Here is a 16,363-nt window from a genome sequence, read left to right as displayed (position 1 = left end):
AAAAAAAAAAAAAACCTGTAAAATTAAAATCCCTCCTCAGAGGCTATTTTTTTTCCCATTTAATATTTTATATATACATCCTCCCATTTCAGTTGACCATAACTTATTTATATGATTACTAGACATACACACAGACTTTTAAACCCTTCAAAACTACAGTGAGGATACGCATGAGTACTAAAAACTGGGAGGCACATGAACCAAGTTATTATCTCAGGGGAATAGGAGGGAACATGAGTGTAAGGAGAAAGATCCCCAATTTAAAATATAATTTTGTAGAGCTGAAAGGAGTCTTAGATATAATTTAGTATTATGAGCTGGATGAATTATGCCCCTCCATGTCGAAGCCCTGACCCCCAGAACCTCAGAATGTGACTATTGGGAGAGAGGGCCTTTAAAGAGGTAATTACGGTAAATGAGGTCATTAGGGTTGGCTACACTCCTATAACTGGTGTCTTTAATAAAAAGAAGAGATGAGGACACAAACGCACACAGAGGGAAGACACAGTGAAGACGTGGTGAGAAGGCAGCCATCTACAAGCCAAGAGAGAGACCTCAGAAGACAGCTTTCTAAGGTTCCAGAATTGTGAGGAGATCAGTTTCTGTTGTTTAAGCCCTCAGTCTGCGGTCCTTTGTTACCACAGCGCTCGCTGACTCTTACACTCAGCTTCACAGGGAATGAAACTGGGGCCTGGAGAAGTGAAGTGACTTTCTTAACTAAGGGCCACAGGGAAGTCACAGAACTAAAACTAGACCCCAGGTTTTCTGACTCTCATTTCAAACTAGCTCAGGAAAAATACTGCTAAAATTAAGAAGGAGAACAGGAGAAAAGGAGAGGTGTCAGTGGCTGGGAGGAGAGAGTAATGACTGAAAGGACAGAACAGAGACTGTGAAGATTGCATTATGGAGTGGGGAGGTCAGAGAGACAACAGCAAACACACAAGATAGTTTCAGATAAAGATGGTGAGCTTCACCACGCCACTCTGGCTGGTGGGTAGAGAATGGATTTTAGGGAGGCAACAATCAAAGCAGGGAGAGCAGTTAGGACGCTCCTACAGTGGCTACATACAGTATAACTATGACTTGTACTGGGGGCGTGCAGTGGAGATGGGGGGAGTGATAGGTGATGTGACCTCATTTTACCAGTGAAGCGACTGGGCCCCAAAGAGAGCACACAGCTACTGGGAGAAAGCAAGCAACTCAGGCCTGCTTGACATCTCTCTTTGACCCTTTCATTTGAGAAAATACATCAGAACTCTGGCAGGCACTTGTGGCCTCTCCTAGTAATTGACTTTATCTTTTTATTGGCTCTTCCGACATGAATTAAAAATTCTGGGAGCCAGATGGCCCGATCACACAGAGCAGGGTTCAGGGAATGATGGGCAGTCTCCCCAAGCTGTTAACCACCATTCAGAATCCTCAGCCCTTCACTCACACACTTCAAGTAAAATGTTTTCAAGCTCTTCGACGAAGATATTGATATTTCAGAGTATTACATGGAATAGTTATATAAAGCACAAACCAAACACAACTGCTTCTTTCACAAATTTTAAGTCCTGAGAAATTCTTGCAACTGATTTCAGATTGTGAAAGACAACTGATGACTGCACATGTCTAATGTTCCAACAGCGTTTTTCCTCTGAACCACCACCCACGCCCTGCTGCTGCTTCCAGTGCAAGTTTCAGACTTGGGAAACATGTATACCTAGCAATCCCTTTCTGATCTACAAATAAATGTTATGTATACGCTTGTAAAATTTTAATTCCATTGACCCTGGCACGTGCCCCTCCTCCTTGAAAACGCACATGGCCATTTATGCCAACATTATTTATGTTTTTTGTTTGTTTGTTTGTTTTGTTTTGTTTTGAGACAGAGTCTCACTCTCATCCCCAGGCTGGAGTGCAGTGGCGTGATCTCAGCTCACTGCAAGCTCCGCCTCCTGGGTTCATGCCGTTCTCCTGCCTCAGCATCCCCAATAGCTGGGACTATAGGCGACCGCCACCATGCCTGGCTAAATTTTTTGTATTTTTGGTAGAGACGGGGTTTCACTGAGTTAGCCAGGATGGTCTCAATCTCCTGACCTCCAACACACTTTTTAAATTCATTCAGTTAGACAAAGAACACTTGTCTACATTCTGGTTCTCGGGGACAATACATTGGAAGACATGGTCGGTCAACATAGTACACTGTTCTTGCTTAAAAAGGAAATTCCCACCCACAAATCACATGCTAACAAACCACCCACCTATTTCCTAAATTCATTTGAAAACTTTAAATGTTTAATTTTCCCCCCAATTTTGCCAAAAGGTCCAAAAGCAAAAATTAACCACATGATTTCCAACATAATTGGAAAGACAGAATGCTGAACTGATACTCTCCTGTAATTAGCAATGAATCAGGTGAATATGAAAATGCCCCTGCAAATGATATTAGCATCACAACAGAGCTCACAAGCATTGCCAAAGTCAGAGACCATTTAAAAATCATCTTTCTAGAAAATCTACTCAATTACGAAGTATAAGTATCTCTTAATTTGTGCAACAGTAGCTGGTTGCATTCTGACTTCATTTAAGTTGTTTTCATTCATTCAATGCTCATAGAAATTTCTTTCCTCGCTTTACCATAATATATACAATATCCATCAGAGCTGGTTTGCAGTACTGCTACTGTACTAAGCATTGTGTTACTTCTGCTTTCTAATCAGAACACTGAGTCATCAGAATACATGGAATAAATTAATTCCTTGTTTTATTAATTCTGAAAGTTCATGGTTCAGTATTCTGAGTTTACAGCCAATGAAGAACACTATAATAAGATTTAGATACTAAAGAGAAGACAAATACTCTAAACAAGAAAGCCATATTTCCAGAGAAGAGGATCCTCTTATAAAAACTTTGAGCATAAACTTACCAAGATACTCATAAAATAAAATAATTTATATCCTAAGGTTCTTTGAGCTTTCCAAATTCTCTGTAAAGATATATTAGGCTGAGCACGGTGACTCACGCCTGTAATCCCAGCACTTTGGGAGGCCGAGATGGGTGGATCACTTGAGGTCAGGAGTTCAAGACCAGCCTGGGCAACATGGTGAAACCCTGTCTCTACTAAAAATACAAAAATGAGCCAGGTGTGGTGGCGTGCACCTGTAATCCCAACTACTTGGGAGTCTGAGGCAGGAGAATCACTTAAACCCAGGAGGTGGAGGTTGCAGTGAGCCAAGATCGTGCCAGTGCACTCCAGCCCGGGTGACAGAGGGAGACTCTGTCTCAAAAAAAAAAAAAAAAAAGAAAGAAAAGAAAAAAGAAAAAAAGATATATTAACTTATTAACTTTTACAGCTAGACAATCAATAAATGCTTTTAAAAGCAGTCACCACTGATAAGTATATTTTCCTTCCACTACCTTGAAAATGTTGTGACCGCAGCAGCTCTTATTTATATGGGTAGCCAAGAAACAGGGTAGCAGGAAGATTATCAATGTGGCTGAGCTCCTCTCTATACTTTTGTGAAATGTTCATGGACTTGGCATTCATACATGCCCCAACTTATTTCAATGAGGCAGATATTAAGAAAATGTGTCCTGTAAAGGCAATGTATCTGTCACTTTTTTGAAACTCTTTTGGAGAAACTTGAAAACTACAGTTCTTTTTGCTTACTGCCGTTGACGTAATCCTAACTTGGAAGACTCACATGAGAAGTGAGGTGGGGACAGTAAACAGACCAGAATGGTAGGGGGCATGGAGAGCTCCCAAAGCAGCCCAAAAGAGAACAATTCTATTTTGTGAACTTCAAGAACGTGGCATTTCTTTTGGCCAAACAAGTCCCAAATGTCCTTCTGATTAGTTTCCATGCAAACACACTTAGTCCTTCCAGGTACTTATTAGTCCAAACTGATAAGGGAAGAAAGATAAATGGTTGAACTTACTCAAGGCTGAGTCACACCTAAAGCTCTGCTGCTGACCTAACAATTTTCCTTTCCGAGCATCTCTACCACTGAGTACAAGGAACCATCCAAACGGATTAGGTAAACAGACTGCTGCTGGAAATTTGGGCGTCTGAACATCTCTGGGCTACTGAGTTTGGTAGCAGTGTTTATGAGAATAATGATTTAACTTACATCTGGATTGTACCGCAATGAGCCATGACTGTCATCATTGCCCTTCCCCATTTCCAGCTGTGTCCTTGACAACCCTACATTCCCGCACCAACCAGACTTCTAAAAAACTGAAGTACTCACTCTGGGTGCTCAACCAAATCAAAATTGGAAACTGAGGCTGGGCGCAGTGGCTTACACCTGTAATCCCAACACTTTGGGAGGCCGAATGGGCAGAACACTGTAGGTCAGGAGTCCAAGACCAGCCTGGCCAACATAGTGAAACCCTGTCTCTACTAAAACTACAAAAATTAGCCAGGCATGGTGGCACATGCCTGTAATCCTAGCTACTCAAGAGGCTGAGGCAGGAGGATCACTTGAACCCGGGAGGCAGAGGTTTCAGTGAGGCAAGATCGTGCCACTGCACTCCAGCCTGGGCGACAGAGCAAGACTCCATCTCAAAAAAAAGAAAGAAAGAAAGAAAGAAAAGAAAAAGAAATGGAAACTTTAGCTCAAAAATAATTCTCCACTTCTAATAACAAACTGAAAAATCACTTCCCTGTTGACTGGCCTTTCCTGAGATGACACACTGGTGAAGGTTGCAGTATTCCCCTAGGCCCTGGGGATGGCAGAGCCATGGATGGTAAAGGAAAATCCTTCCAAGTTTTATTCACGACAAGGGTGGTAGAGAAATGAAATAAGATTTCGAGGCAGCAAGATCTGGCAGCATTCCTGAGTAGACTCTGAGAGCAGGAATGGGCGAGAACTCCAGCCTCAGCTACCATCTGTGTGGCATGCACTTCATGTTCCCCATAGTCAGCTCCTAAAAATCAAAGTCATGAAAATCCTACAAAAAGCATTGCAAGAAAAGAGAGAAGACATAACACTAACTAGCTGTGTGGTGCTAGGAAAACCACTTCCCTCATCAGACCTGTGGTCTCATTTCTAACCTAAACAGGTTAGACTAGGTCACTTTTGTGTTCCTTCCATTCAAATTATGTCTTATTTATTGCTCGTTTTACTGTTGCTACTTCATTCTCCTCATGCCCTAATCCCCCACTCCAGTTCTCTTTCCCATTCCAAGTTACCCCCAACTGAACTACCTACTCAACTGAAGTTTACCACAAAGTTATTTTCAATTACTACCCAATTACTATCTCCCTGTGGTTGCACAATCTGTTTTCATAAAACTAATTAATGACTTTGATGCATCAGTAACCCCCTGAAATGAAGTATTAATTACCCAGCATGGATGCTCTTTGCCAGCCTGCTAACATGGTTCAATTGAACCCCTTGGCTTCTGACACTACCCAGTTCAATAACACCAGGCCCCCTTTCCGTAATATAACCAGATATGCCTGACAGTCCCCAGCAGAAAGCTCCTTACAGTAAAGTCACTGTTTTGATTTACTTTTCCCTCCAGACCTCATTCAACACTTAGAAAGAAGAGTTCTATGTTACATTTGTGAAAATCTCTATCACTTTAATAATGGTTTTTAAAAGCCCTTTGCTAAATCTAACTGAAACTTATTGCTATTCCACATGAGGTAACAAAAAGAGACCCGAAGAAATAAGCCATTGCCAGAATTGTGCTAGGTGACTCAGCAGAAAATAGCTGTGATTCATTTGCTGCTAAGGAAGTTGTATCAGCCCCATTTTATAGATGAGGAAACTGAGGCTCTAAGAGGTAATAACTTGCCCCGAGCCATAGAACCAGGATTCAACACCAGGTCTGTCTAGTTTCAAAGTTACCCTCTTTGCTGCCAAGTCACTTCCCTGTCTGGACCCCACAGCATTTAGAGAAAATTGACAAACCCTGTAATCTGATTACAAGCAATCACATGACCACAAGGCATTGCCTGAGCCCCTCTGCCAGAGTGAAGGGGGTAGAGGTGAGATCTGTAAGTACCTGGGACTCAATGGCAGATTTACACTCCAGCTGGATGATTGCCCTGAGATAAATATGAAAGATTCTGTAAATACCAGATACCTCAACAGTAGTCAATAACTTTGCTTTCTATTGAAAATATTTCAGATCCCAACAGACCAGTGGCTGGTTAGAAAAAAAAAAAAAAAAAAAAAAAATTCAATTTCTACTAAAAGTTTATCTCAAAGGAATTCTAGTCACAAATAAATATAAAATTACAACTATCTAAGAATTATGATATTATCTCAAGCCTGTTTCCCCTGCTTTCCCAGCTGCCCACTTAATCAAAATCAAATTAGATTTCAAGACCTTCTATAGGCCTATATAGGCATTTAAGATTGGGCTCTGGGAGGACAAAAAGGCATATTTCCTTTGCCAGAAAAGTATTTCTTGACATGTGATCTATGTGGTCTTTAGAGAAGAGGAATTCAGATAATAAGAAATGCTTATTATCTTGCAAATCTATGTGGTTCCAGGACTTCAGATATAAATGAGGGTTCATATAATGAGGGTTACCAGCCTGATCACAAAACAATTTATCTGAATCTATTCAATTCCTAAGTTCTGACACTGTAGAATACTTGTATATAATGGTTTCTCCCTTAAAAAATAAAAACAAATACATCAACCTAAAAAATTTCAAATGATGAGAGACAATGATTTTAAAATTATTCTTCTGAGTGTGAATTCTTGTTCAATTCAATCCCGAGTAAGGGGTCTTGGCAAGTAGAACACAAATATACTCAAATTTTTTTGCAAACAGAAATCTTAAGAGGCAAATGGAAAAATACTGATTTCTAAATGCTTGAAAGAAGGATTATCAGTTATAAGAAATTTAGGGAAAGTCTTCAAAACGGGAATATGGACTGGAAACGTATACATACATAGATAAAGCAAATATGCCAAAATGTGAATAACTACTGAATCTAGATGGTAGATTTATTATTCGTGGTAATGTGCTTCCAAATTTTCTTTGCTTTGTAAGTCTTCTCTTAAAACGTTATTTTAAAAAATTAAAGAGAAGGGCTAAGAGTCAAGTAACTTTAAAACAAAAATTCCCCAAACTTTTCCTGAGCTTCTGATCGTTGAGTTAAAACCTCTTGTTTTCTTTCCTTCTTTCTTCTTCTCCTGTGCAGCACAGACTTTAGTACATGAAGCAAGGAGGTGCTTCCACTGCATAAGTGGGGAACAGCACCAACACTTAAATCTAAATTGTCAATTGCCAAGTGGACAGCGAGGGCCATCTGCTGTCTAGAGCTCCCTGGGATCACTGGATGTCATGGGATGGAAGAAGGAACAGGAGTACAACACCAAGATGTTCTGCTCACCTTCCTTCGGAGCCCTCAAGCCAGACCACAGAGATGGCATAGGTGAGTGAACCTTAAGCTGGGAGCCAATGCAGAGCCTGCAGAATAAACTCACCCCCCATCAGGGGAATCTCAGGATTAAACTGGCCAAAAAAATGCCAAAACCACTGGGGAATTATTTTTAAAAACTCCCACTCACCCTAGATCTGTTCAACACAAAATAATGAAAAGGTTTTGTTTCAACTGCAACCTTACTTAAGGCATATGAAGTTAGCCTAGGTTAGTTAGCTGGTCACGGTTGGTTTCTTGCTTAAATACCCTAAACTCAAATCGAGGTAGTTGGCTATAATTGTCTGTATCTACCTTGTCTTAGAATTCTCATTTCTAAGAGTTAATTTCAAAATTGAGCTCCAAAGTCTATACATCCACCCCCATTTAAGTCGAAGTGTCAATAGCCAATCCTTGCCCTAAGCAAGAGAGCTGTGCCTTTCCTGTATGTAAGGAGAAAAGCCACAACGAATAGTGCTGCACAAAGCTGCCAAAGCTGGTAAGAACCAGCTGGCTCCAGAGGGAGGGAAAAGGGGGGAGCGGCCCCGCCCCGCTGCCGGCGTGGGTGTCTGCAAGCTGTCCAGGCTGCTGACATCAACGGTAATGGTGTTGCAGCCCTGAGCTGACTCACTGACTAGCTTTCTCAAAAAGAGGAAGTGAGGACAGTGAATAAGTGGGTTCTCTTGGTTCAGAGCTGGAGCCCACTCACGTTAGAATGTATGTTGCCATATTCACGTTAGAATATGTTGCCAAGCCTTCTGTGAAGGATGCCAAGCCATCGGAACATGAGGAGATCATGCTCCGTTGGAAATTCCTTACGTTTCCCTAAACTTCTATTGGAAAATCTTTCCCACAAAAAAGCCTTTCGATAATCCTATCCATGAGAAAAAGTTTCACAAACCTTTTTAAAGTTTGCCATAAGACACTGTGGAGGATGGAAAGTAATTTCAAAGGAAACTCAAGACCTTGAAGTAAGAAGGCTTAAGTTCATCTTTATGACTCAGGCTTTTTGAACTCAACAAATCTGATTAAATTAGCACTGCATAATAAGTCCATTAATTAGATTCATGCCATTAGAATTACAATGCATATGGTCTACAAGTCCAAGTTACCTTTGACTTTAACCTCTGACTTCCAAGTCTCGGCAACTCAGTTTCCCTCCATGGTGGTAACTACTGTTACCAAGTCACAATATACTCGTCCAGAGATAGTCTATACTTATAACTACATATATTACATATATTCTCCACCCCCCTTATTTTTTAAAACAATTTTTAACATCTATGTATATACTGTGTGTGTATATATATTTGCAATATGGTGGCACAATGTACATACTGTTGTGTTTTTTTTGGTTTGTTTTGTTTTTGTGTGTCTCCCAGGCTGGAGTGCAGTGGTGCAATCTCAGCTCACTGCAGCCTCCACATCCCGTATTCAATTGATTTTCGTGCCTCAGCCTCCTGAGTAGCTGGGATTACAGGCACGCACAACCAGGCCCAGATAATTTTTGTATTTTTAGTAGAGATGGGGTTTCACCATGTTGGCCAGGCTGTTCTCGAACTCCTGACTTCAAATGATCCACCCACCTGGGCCTCCCAAAGTGCTGGGATTACAGGTGTGAGCCACTGTGCCCCATCCTACTCTTCACCTTGCCTTTTCTTGCTTAACCCTTCTTGAGGTTAGCACATGAAGAGCTGACTCACTTCTTCGGACAAGTGCATGCTGTTCCACTGTATGGATGTTCAATAACTTACATAACCAGTCCTCTAGTGAAGGGCATTTGTAGATCTCCTCATTCTTTTGCTATTACACATGACACTACAATGAATACACGTGTACTTGCATCATTTGGAATGCAAGTGAACCTGTGTAAGATATCTTCCTAGATGTGGAATCATAGGTCTCTGTGCCAGCCTGAGAGGTTAAAAATCTGCATGTTTAAAAAGTCTTCAGTTTTCCTTCTCTGTGAACTGTCTTGTTCACAAGACTGCACATGTTTTTCTTAATTTGTAAAAACTCCTTATTTTTCAAGAAACTTAACTCAATGTTCCAAACAGTTTCTACCTGTGATTATTTTGTCTTTTGATTTGCATATAGTGTTTTCTGGCTTGTGTATTTATTGTTAAGTAGTTGCATTGTTCTTGTACGACTTCTGTGTATTATGTTATTCTCTACTGTTGTGATTATAAAAACAAAACATTTCCCCCAAGTTTTTTTTTCTAATACTTTTTTGGTGATAAGTTATTTTAGTTGTTGGGCATTTAATTTCAGTGAACCTCTGAAAGTCCAACTGTAGATCAAAGTTTCCTCTCTGGCAACTGTTTATTAAAAAATCAGGAACGACATTAGTTTCTCCCAAGGAAATGATGACAAATAAATGATGAAAACCTCGAAATTAACTGATATAAAATAAAACCTACTGCCGACCATGATGCAATTCCTCATCAGCAAGTGTACCTGTTATTGACACTTGGGTTATAACAGAATAAGGGACACTTTCACAAACACAGAGCGGAGAAACTAGGCCAAAGCTGGAAGCTATTCAACTTTATCCAAATTGGTGCTTTGGCTTTAAAAAGAAAAAATGAAAATGTGCTCTCCTGCACTGGTAATTGATGGAGAAAATAAGTTTCTTTTCACAGTATTGATTCTGATTTCCTCCCAATGCACTTTTTAAGAAAGCCAGTAAGGGTGTAGATTAAAGGGGTGGGAAATGTCATCCACTAATAGACCCAGCCTTTTCTGAATGGTGAGACCCTCTGTCTCAGAAAAAAATTAAAGCTCACTTCAATCCCTCTGTATAGCAGCTTCACAGAATATATTCTCAAGTCTGGCTTACATATCTATCCCTCCTATAAAACTGTCAGTATCCTAAGGGATGATTCTGTTTTGCATTTTGTTTTGTTTCATTTAGTATCTCAGTGCCTGGTACAGGGCTCAATACATAATGGTTGCTCTGATAATCTATCAAATAAATTGTCTGTGTTAAATTATCTCAACCTTAAAAGCAATACTAGTAAGAATGTGTGTGTGTGTGTGTGTGTGTGTGTGTGTGTTGGGGAGGGAATGTACATTAATATAAAGACCCCAAGAATCTGTTTCCTAGACTTTTCTCCTTACGATCTGCATACAGTAAGCTCAACTACTACATTTTTTTAATTCTATGATGCGTATTTTTTTTCACATTTTAACATCTCTGAAATGGGGATGTCTCTTACAATTATAATTAGCAGTATTTTATTTCTTTCTCAGTAATACATAATGACAATGGTACATCTTACAATTGGCACGGGATTCAATGAAATATAGTAATATATCTGTATTAGTCAGTTTTCATACTGCTATAAAGAAATACCTGAAATTGGATAATTTATCGGGAAATGAGGTTTCATAAAGCTCACGGTTCTGCAGGCTGTACAGGAAGCATGATTGGGGATGCCTCAGGAAACTTATAATCATGGCAGAAGGCAAAGGGGAAGCAGGCATGTCTTACATGGTCAGAGCAGTGGTGACAGGGGGAGGTGCCACTCGCTTTTATACAATCAGATCTCGTGAGAACTCTATTGCAAGAACAGTGTCAAAGCGGGAAATCTGCCCCCATGATCCAGTCACTTCCCACCAGGCCCAACCGCCAATACTGGGAATTACAATTCAACATGAGGTTTGGGCAGGGACACAGACACAAACCATTTCACCTATACTTCTCAGGACCATGAAGCTTGCTAAATAACCAGTTATAGAGCACCCCGACAGGGTTTGGGGACGAAACAGATACTTAGCAAATGCTGGTCCACTTTCAACTTAATGTGCACTTATTGAAAACAGGATGCATTTGCTGTGAAGTCAAAAAAAGGACGATGTAGAATTCAAATTCCAACACAGAAAATAGTTGCTAAGGTTTACTGAGACCCCTACTCTATGTCAAGTGCAGGACTGGGCATTTACACTCCCCTCTAGTTCTCAGCAAGATCTTTCCAAGACACTTACAAAGAAACTGAGGCTTGGAGACTTTATAGGACTTGCCCAAGGTCACATAGTGAGTGGCAAAAGCAAAATTCAAACCCAATTCAGAGGGATAAAGTCAAATTCTTGAATTTATCAGTTCCTTCTAGTAGTTCCTGGAGATTCAAAGTGCGATCTCTAGCACGTGACGTGAAATGGGATATTAAAACCTTACTTCTATGCCTTAAATATTACAGAACTGTTAAGGGTTTCTAAAAAGCTTGCTACTGAGCAAAACAAGGATGTAAGTAAAACAGATGTTCTTTGCAGAGTCAAAGATTTGAGAAGCCCTTAATATGAAAAAGCAGGTGGGGCTTCCTAGGTAGAAACCAAATGTGAACGTTTCAGGAAAGAAGACTAAAATATAGTCTTGAAAAAAAACTAGTCTGATTTTTTTAAGTGACTTTCAAATGGACAAATATATATCTGCTCTAGCTTTCTACGTATTTTTTTGGCAGGTTGAGTACTCTTTCACTCTGATGCTTATAATTCCTTATGCACACTTCAATGATAATTATTTGCATCTCCATTGCCACAAGTGAGTTATCGAAAGGTACTGACCACTTTTCTTCTTTACCCAGTACCAGGCACACAGCTGGTGTCTGACAAAAGGTTGTTGACTAACTGAATGAAACCTTGGACTATGATAATAAATAGAACAGCCTGAAATGTCATTAAAAATCTAACGGCTATTTATAAACATTGCTCTTTTGTGCACAATGACAACTTTAAACACAAGCATCACTAAATGTTCCTGGTTCTAAGTGTGTCAGTCAGCAATCCCTTTATAATGTCCTCTTCCCACCACCACCCCAGAAGTTCCCTAGAGCCCATAGTCACACCCTACGAATTAAGTAACTTAACCTTAAATAACCCTCCATGCTGTAGTAACATGGCAGAGGGCAGCTGCTAGATAACATGCAAGTTTAGCTGTTACTTTAGGTCCTCGGGTCTTAGGATAAGAATCCCTATTTTCTAAGAGACGGCAAATAGGAAAATTAATGACAAAGACTAATTTGAACAAGCAAAAAGTCAACAGTTAATGTACAGCTGGTAGTTGCTTCAACTCGCCCTCACTGTATTAAATTTCTGAAAATAGCTGGTCTCAGTCAGACCCGTAGATAAGGACAGCTGCATCCTGCAGCTGGTAAGCAAAAAATCAGTAACTGTAGTTCCCTCTGCAGCAGAGGCAGGCGTGCTGTTCTCACCAAAATAGAAGGGCCAGTACTTCTCTAGCTGCTGGGATTCTCCGAGTTGATTATACAGAGCAAAGCCATCCAGGCTCCAACACAGAGTCTACTATAGTAGAGAGAGAGAGAGAGAGAGTGCCTAAGTGCACAAATGCTCTCTTCCTGAGACATAGGTCTCCTATGTGGTTCTGGAAAGGACTAAAATACCCTAACAAAGAACCATTCTATTATATAGAAATCAACAACAACTACCACAAAACACTGGCGGCGGGTCCACTGGCTGTTAAATTATAGTGCAGTTTTAATCTACTGAATCTTACGGAAGGAGAGATAAGAAGTAGAGCATGGATTCTCCACTCCACGGCCTGGTTAACGTCAGTCCTTTATATTTGTGAATCTCTGATCAAAGCAGACAGCTAAAGGAACAATTTATATTATTTTAAATTGTTGTGGTTGTTTTTAATATCATCATTTTTTAAGTATCTATAAAATTTCTTTTTCTGCCCCTTTCTCTCATGAAGCAATGAAGGGATGCTGAAACTCTAACCACAGATATAATACTTCTGAACCTAGCTGCTAAACATCACCTTAATATCTCACTCTAGTACGGCCCACAGTAATTTGATTATTAAAATTAATTTTGATAACCACTCCGAGTGTGAAGGGCAGGTCCTGTAATTTCCATTTTAAAAGGAAAAATCTCAGAGTTAGAGAAATTGTTTGCCCAGGGTTTCCTATGGAGAACAAACAGACTCCCTTCCTCTCACCTTGTCCAAAGCACAGGGAAAGAGTGTACTGGTTAAGTCTCTCTGCACATACAAAGGCTGTAAAATAAAAGAAGGGAGCTAAAAAAAAAAAAAACATGGAAAACCAAATCATAAGGAAAACCAGAAATTCACTTGCTCAATTTCGTTTCTCTTTTTCTGCCAGCTATTGAGGAAGCAGACCATTATCTCCCTTGCTAGAGAAAACATCCCAGCCAGCCTAGGAACATGTGCTCAGGCAGTAAGCAACACATACCTACAGTTAGCTGGGATTTCCAGCTCTGGGGCACTGAACCCAGATAGCAGCCTTCCTGCTCGGCCATCTGCTTTCAGCAGTCCTGGAATTGGGTGAACATCCCCACCCAACACTAAGCGACCCTCAGTATTCAGCATCTAAAAGACCCATTATGTGTATGAGTTTTAACTAGTTAGGAACATTCTTCCATCTCCTTTGCCTCCAGAGCCTGGAAACAATTGCAATATTAATAGTCAACATCTGACAAGTGCTTACAGTGGGACACAATCACCTCATTCTCAGAGTAACCCATAGGACAGGCTCTCATGTTGCTCCTATTTCTTCATGAAGAAACTGAGGCAGAGAGGTCAAGTAACTTACTCAGGTCCCCAAAGTGACTATGTTGCCAGGACAGGGATTTAACCCTGCACACGTCTCCATACTGATGTTTTGATCAGAGCCTTACTGGCTGGTTAGATGGGGATCCAGCACATTCCTCCTCCTGACCTCTTGGATTTACTCCTTTAGATTATCTAAGTATGTGTGAATTTCTTCCTTCCATCCAAATGTAAGCTTCCTTGATGTCAACTGACTTTGTCTTACTCATCTTTGCATTGCCCAAAGTGCCTGTTATAATATTGTGCACAAAATTTGTTATGTAATATAGATTTAAAAATAAAATCACATCCTCTCCTTTGCTGGTTAGCAGGGGAAACTTAAACGCAGGCATTAAAGGACTAAAGGAAAATAACTGGCAAGCTAGAAATTTATTTCCAGCTATCCTTCAAAAAACTAAGATGAAATAATGCAATTTATTTATTTATTTATAGGGCACTTTTCAGACCAAGAAAAACAGAGTTTACTGCTGGAAACCTATACAGAGAAGTATTCTTTAGGCAAAAGGAAAATTATCTCAAGTAGAAGTTGAAGCTCCAGGAGGAAGGTATTAAGAACAGAAAAGATCAATATGCGGATAAATCCATGTGACTCCTGGCTGTGTAAAACCGTAACAACTCTGCCTTTTAGCGGTATTAAAAGTGTAACATGAAAATTCATGAAAACAAAAGCAAAGTGTAAGAGGAGGATAAATAGGATTCAAGCCTTCTAAGGTTGTTGTAGTATCTGTAAAATCGTAAGAAGTACATTTATTACCTATATGTCATAATTTAAGTACGTGTGTTGTAATCCCTTGGGTATTCATTAAAAGTGAAGTAAAAAGTGTGAAATTAACAAGCTAACAGATGAGGAAAAATGGAATAAGAAAAAAATACTTGATTCTTTCAAGAGAAAGCAAGAAAAGATGGAGAGAGAGAGAGGAAACAAAGAGGATGGGACACATTGAAAACAAAGATATGGTAGATTTAAACCCAAATATTTCAGTAATTACATTTTTAAAATTACATTTAAAAAGCAATTATATAATTACATAAAAATGTAAACACACTGAAATTCTCTAATTGTTAAAAGCTATCAGACTAGATTCAAGGAAAAAATCTGAAAGAGATGCTTCTTACAAGAGACACTCTTTAAATAAAGACAGAGAAAAAAATCAAAGTAAAAGGATGGAAAAAGAGATAACATACAAATTGGAATGCTGTATTAGGGCAGTGTTTTGTTTTTTAATAGCTTTGGCAAAATTGCAATAACTTACAACTATCATCCCACTGCTTTGCTGCTTCTTCCAAATGCTCATGTCCCAGAAAGGAAGAATAGCTATGATTCTGGAAGGCTAGGTTCAGTTTAGATGTTGAATTTGAAAGAAGAGGGTGCTGAAAAATACAGCTCATACCTCAGATAAAGAAAGAGTCAGACTCTGAATGGGTGTAATTTAAAAATGGCGAATAGGCCACCATAGTTAATAATGAACTGGCTGTTCTTGACAGAGGCAACTAAAAGCCACACCAGGGTTAATCCTTTGAGTGAAACATAACACAGGCACTTTCAGGCTTATGAAGAGAAAAAACATTGACCATTAAAAAAAAATCGTCATTTTTACCCATTAAGAGACCATTAACTCCTGGGGCAAAGCCCCAAATCCCCAGCAGTACCACCATGCAGAGGGAGTACAAGCCCATCACAGGATGAGAATAAGAAGTCTCAATTAAGCCCCCTGCCTTCTGATTCTCTTGTTAGACAGGACAAATTTCAGAAATAAACTATGGACAGAGAGTAACATACTGTGCAATTACCACTTGAGTATCCCTAATCCCAAAATTCAAAATCCAAAACTTTTTGAGCACCAACATAATGCCACCAGTGGAAAATTCCACACGAGTACTTAACACAAACTTTGCTTCATGCATACACTTTTTCTAATTTTGTATAAACTTACCTTCAGTCTATGTATATAAGGTATATGTGAAACATAAAGGAATTTCATGTTTAGACTTGGGTCCCATCCCCAAGCTATCTCATTATGTATATGCAAATATTCCAAAGTCTGAAAAAATCCAAAATCTAAAACACTTCCAGTCTCAAGCATATCAGATAAAGGATACTCAACCTGTAATAAGAACTGGCAGCCAGAAATCCATGTTCATTGGCTATTAAAATTAGAGTTAGAGCTGGATCCAAAATGCTGCTAGACATTGATGTATATTATTAAAACGTGAAATAAAAAACTTAATATTGCCTTCTCAGCCTCCATCATAACTCACAGGCTATAGCAGAACCACAGAGAAGGCTGTACAGTGCTTTGACATTACTGTTCTCAAAAACTAAATAACAAAAAATAGCTCCTATTAGAATCTTTTGGTATTATAGAAGAGATAAGGGGAAGGAAAGGATTAAAGTGTACA

The 16,363-nt window shown here is 39.6% G+C and overlaps 1 protein-coding gene across 1 annotated transcript in view; it reads right to left on the bottom strand.

Annotated features, from left to right (window-relative positions):
* TNFRSF21 (tumor necrosis factor receptor superfamily, member 21) overlaps positions 1-16,363 on the bottom strand; it is a 74,240-nt gene that overhangs the window by 3,961 nt on the left and 53,916 nt on the right. The window lies entirely within an intron of this gene.

Source organism: Colobus angolensis, unplaced genomic scaffold, assembly GCF_000951035.1.
Source record: "Colobus angolensis palliatus isolate OR3802 unplaced genomic scaffold, Cang.pa_1.0 Scaffold51, whole genome shotgun sequence".
Lineage (NCBI taxonomy): Eukaryota > Metazoa > Chordata > Mammalia > Primates > Cercopithecidae > Colobus > Colobus angolensis.
Note: the sequence above shows the minus strand (reverse complement) of the source record. Positions and strands in the feature narration are given on the sequence as shown.